General features: G+C 34.2%; 1 long non-coding RNA gene across 1 annotated transcript in view; it reads left to right on the forward strand.

Annotated features, from left to right (window-relative positions):
* The first annotated feature begins 1,343 nt into the window (after window positions 1–1,343).
* LOC107699289 (uncharacterized) overlaps window positions 1,344–5,401 on the forward strand; it is an 11,349-nt gene continuing 7,291 nt past the window's right edge. The window contains exons 1-2 of the long non-coding RNA XR_001635448.1: window positions 1,344–1,429; window positions 3,447–3,449. This is a non-coding gene — a long non-coding RNA (uncharacterized LOC107699289). The remainder of the gene's footprint in view (window positions 1,430–3,446; window positions 3,450–5,401) is intronic.

The following is a 5,401-nucleotide window of genomic DNA, read 5'->3' on the forward strand; positions in this document are numbered from 1 at the left end:
ATTATAAAGATGCCTTCCTGTGTCATTAATATCCCAATACTCCTGCCATATATTTTGTGTATAAACTTTTATTATGGTTTTAGCTCCAGCTTTACTTAATGCAATCTGCAAATCTACTATTTGACATTTAAGAGACTTTTTGTCAAATAAATCCACTTCTTCATTTCCTTTCTCACCTACATGTGCAGGAACCCAAATAAATGATACATTATGTCATCTTTATTATGTAATCTATTTATTGTTTGATATATTTCATTTAGAATATCAAGTCTGCCATGATTTCCCAGATCTAATACTTGTGGGAGCAGACAAACTATCAGATGCAACTAGGGCTGCACGATAAATCGAAATGGAATCGAGATCGCGATTCGACAGAAGCTGCAATTGTCATGCGTTTTCAGTGAAGCAATTACAGAACCGGCTTTACTAACAAAATGCGCATGACAATCGCATCCGATTAATCGTGCAGCCCTAGATGCAACTATACTATATTGTTTTTAATTCTTTGTTCTATCCACTGCAGACCTAGTATTATGGCTACCAGTTCTGCTGTATAAACTGAGAGATGATCTCTTTGTTCTCGTTTTGACCGTTTCCTCACATTGTGGGATGTACACTGCAGCTACTGTGCTACCACACTTTTGCTGGATCTTCTTTATCCTAGTGGTCTTAGTGTTTATACTGCCACCTGTAGGTGTGGAGGAATGAAGCTTGATTATTAAATTCTGCTGGTTTACAGTAAAGCTGCTTATCTTTATCTTTGTACTGTATCTTTCGTTTTTTCTTCACATTCTGCAGAAAATAAACCTTCTTGACTCCATACATTTTCACAAATTTAGTGTTTTATGCTGGTGATGTTTCTGTTTCTGTCACAGCTCAACATGTTGGGTCTGTACAAACTAATCATGAATCACATGATTTCAGTTGTGTTTGAAAACTTGGTCCCAGTTTGCTCACATTTTCTCCCAGTGTAGACATCTAATAAGTTTTATATCATAAATGTTCATAAAAAAGCATTAAAACTGGTTCTGCAGACGCCTACAATTTTGACAGGCTTGGCAACCAATCAACCTTTTTCTGGGCAATTAGTCAACCATAACTTGTAAAAACGAGTAGTTGTGCAAGTCCTAGTTCTGCTTGTCATAGCATTTGTCCTTGCTCTGTGGGTCGTTGTAGGCAGTGTTGGGGAGTAACTAGTTACATGTAACGAAATTACGTAATTTAATTACAAAATAAAAGTAATTGTAATCAGTTACAGTTACTGAGAAAAAATGTGTAATTAAATTACAGTTACTTATTAAAATGTTAAGGATTACAAAGGGGGTTACATCTGCTTTTTTCACACACACTCCCACATACAGATTTAATTGATTTCTTTCATAAATTGCAGTGACTGCTCTAAAATATGAAACGCCAATGTTTCAGGAGTGTGCTTATTCGATTACTCTTTTATTTCCTATATGGGTTTATGTATAGCTATGCTTCATTTTCTTTAAAGATTAACTGTTTTTTTCCAAGGCATTGTTAGATTCCAGTGTTTACTGTCATAGCTATGTAAAGATTTGATCAGTGTTGGGGAAAGTTACTTTTAAAAGTAATGCATTACAATATTGCATTACTCCCTAAAAAAGTAACTAATTACGTTACTTAATTACTTTTTATAGAAAGTAATGCGTTACGCTACTTTTGTATTACTTTTTAAATCTGAGCTTGTATTCAGTGGCGCATTACCATTAAAAACAAAACTAATGCACTTCATCCTAAGTGGCGGTTGTGTACAATATTACATAATACTGCTCAGAAAATCAAAACGGCTTGATAATTGAGACTGTTTGGGATTTTGGGCGATTAAAAAAAAAAGAGTGAATGGATTTTTATCATTGCAGGGTGGTTGTGTCCACACACTGCTAAGATACATTATATGCACACTATGTAAAAGTGAATTTTGCATCCAATGTCTACTTTAAAATGTAAATATAATCTTAATTCAAGTGATGAAGGATTTCGAAAGTGTGACAGTAATCAGTGTTGAGTACTACTGTAAGGTTTACCCTGCCTGGTTTACATGTTTGAAAATGATAAACAGTTGAAAACATTAGAAATTTAGAAAAGTAATCAAAAAGTAATCAAATGTAATCAGTTACATTACTTTAATAAAGTAATTGAAAAATTACACTACTTATTACATTTTAAGTAGGGTAACTTGTAATCTCTAACCTATTACATTTCCAAAGTAACCTTCCCAACACTGGTTGTAGGTTTGTTTCATCGCTCCATCAGGGACTGCTTGTTTGGACATTTTATTTTTTCATGCTGTGACTCAGATCACAGCCTGAAGCATGCACAAACACGACCACACACAAAAATATTCACATGCATAAACATACACAACATCAAAGACTGTTGGAAATGACTTGCAAGAAGACAGAGCATGATGAAGACAGGCCAAGAAAATCACACGTTGCATGTTTTACATTTGTTCACACACAGACACGTAGCTCTCTGAACGTGTGTGCAATTGTGTTTATTTCTCAATGAAAACATTCCCAGTACAGAAAGTTCATTTAAAGAACATAGGCCATCATTTCTTCCACCCTCAAAAGCCCTTGGTACATTAGAGTGAAATCAGCCCAGAGGACCAGGGTATGGTGTGACTGTCAGCCATTTTAAACTGCAGCCACAGTACAGCCCTCTGCGGTGAGTAAGAGTATGTGTGATGTTTGTGTGTATGAGAGGGACAGAGAATGTGTCATTGTGTACTCACTGGTTGCAGGATTAATTAGAACAGCATCTTCAAATCTCCCATCATGCCAACCACCACAACTGCACACTCACAACTAAAGCAAGAAGCATTTCAATCATACTTACTTACACACGCCAACTGAAGGTGATAAAGACACATTACAGACACAATCCTACAGTTTAAATATTATAGACACTGAACAGGCCACCGAAATAAAATGATGTGTACTGAAAAAGCCTTCAGTTGAAATATTAATAATAAATATAATAATAAAAATTATTATTAGGTATCATTATTTACAGTGCCATTTATAATATACATATATTTATACTATAGTATACTTTGTATCATAGAAATGAAACCAAAAGAGTGGAATACATGCCCAAATATATACATGTATTAAACTTATGATCAGCATCATAAAATATCTTATTAACCTTATCTGTGAAAAGTTATACTGAATTATATTTACTATCATGTAAAGATAACAAACCTGGTAACTTTCCTGACATGCACGATGATACAAACAAACAAACAAATAAATAAGCAACACAGTCTCTTTAAAATGAATGGCAAAGTAATTTATGATGTGATAAATTTGTATGAATATGTAAAAACTCATTTGTACTTTTTACAATCAAATCACCAGTGCTGGGTAGATTACATCTGTTACTGGTTTCAAGTTACATGACAAAAATTGTAGTTAGTAACGTAATCCATTACATTGCACATTTTACGTAATCTAATCAGACTACTTTTTGATTACTTTTAGATTACTTTTGACCTAACTTATTTATCACATTGATTTAAATTAACAAGATAATCTTGTACCATACTGATATAAAAAATACAAAAAGAAAGAAAATATATTCCATTTTGTTGTTATTAACAACATGAAATGCATTAAACATTACATTATGTCAAAGTTTCCCGAACTATGGGTTCATAAAGAAACTGCTTTGGGTTTCTGAGTTTAACAAAATGCTATTATTTAATTACATCATTAAAACGTAAAATCAAAACAAATCATGTTAAAGACAAAAACCTTTCAAAGACAAGGTAATACATACATGGTAAAATAGTCCTCTGAGTAATAATTCAAATAAAAATGAATGTGTTCATCAGTAGTTGATACAATGTTGAAATATTGAGAAAACACTTATTAAAACAGAAATGATATTTGTAAATCCAGTTGTCAAATTCTGTGTGGCCTCTCGATTTTCTGTGTAATCATAGCCAGCTGACTAGTGACTGGTCTTTGTGTGAATGTCCACAAAACTGGAAGACCAGAAAACTGGTAGGCTATTTTAGAAAGGAACATTTAAATGATGAAAAAGAAGAATTAGGAAGAATCAGAAAGTTATAAATTATTTATTGCTATTGGGTGAACACTATGTAAACATGGAATCAATAGAAAAGTAACTATAGTACATTTAAAGTGTAATATAATGTAACTACAAGTACTTATTTTTTGTAATCTGATTACATAATCCAGATGTCATTATGTTTACAATAAGCCTTTTTATTAATGAGAACAACAGGGCCCTTTGTTTCAGGTTTTGGACAGTAGATTAGTGTACCCAGACTTTCAAATATCATCATAAAATCTAGTCCACATTGCAGCTTACTCCAGCCAAGAACCTCCTAGACAGGAAGAGGCAGTTTGTTTCCTTTTTACATGCCATTTAGGGGTTTATCCAAAATTTAGTTTATCAAAGTTTATCAAACAAACTCTGAACATTGTTAATGTCCCTTACCTGACAGATACAGTCATTAGTTCTCCCTCAAGCACACTGAATCAGCTTGGTAACTTGTAAGCACAACTTACTGACTCGTTTCCAGACCGACTTTTACACCTCAACTGCTGGTACTTGCTACAGCTAGCCAAAAATATTTGAGCTGCCGATTTTTAGATTGTGCTGTCTGGATTCACGCTCTATATTAATCAGGTCAGTGACTGTGGCCGGTCTGACTAAGACATTTTGAGACACTTTTAAGTAGTAACAGGAATTTGGACACTATGGAACTTTAAAAACTATGAAAACCTGTTTCCACTGAGTTAAAAATGAAAAAGGATAAAAAGGGAAGACATTTTAAAGTAAGAAATTAAATTAATAATAATAATGTCACAATTGTTAGATACAGTCTTTGTCGCAATTTTAAGATATAGTCACATTATGGGATACAAAGTTTCAATTTAAGAAATGAAGCAGCAATTGTGACACAAAGTTGAAATTGCAATATACAGTCAGTTGTCTTAGGTGTAAGAAATAGTCGCAATTGCGAGATATAGTCACTTTGTTAAATATAGTCACATATTATGAGAAACAAAGCTGCAATGTGGAGAATTAAAGGTGGGGTAAGCGATTTTTCAAAAACGCTTATGAAACTGATTCGGGCCGACTAGCAAAACAAACTTGTAGCCAATCAGCAGTAAGGGGCGTGTCAACTCATGATGTGGAGGAGAGAGGGTTCAGTGCACAGGACGGACATTAGCCGAGCCGAGCGACAGAAAGATAGAGATGGCGGATAAAAAACAAAAGAGGAAAACGTCTGCGGAACAAAAGAAGGCTTAAGGCAAGAAGTAGGACCCGTGTAAATATCGGATCAGCTTTCCAGCGCTGCAGAGAACTCAAGGAGCGGAAGGCCTGCGATCGG

The sequence above is a fragment of the Sinocyclocheilus anshuiensis genome, unplaced genomic scaffold, assembly GCF_001515605.1.
Source record: "Sinocyclocheilus anshuiensis isolate Anshui unplaced genomic scaffold, SAMN03320099.WGS_v1.1 scaffold450, whole genome shotgun sequence".
NCBI classification, from domain to species: Eukaryota; Metazoa; Chordata; class Actinopteri; order Cypriniformes; family Cyprinidae; genus Sinocyclocheilus; species Sinocyclocheilus anshuiensis.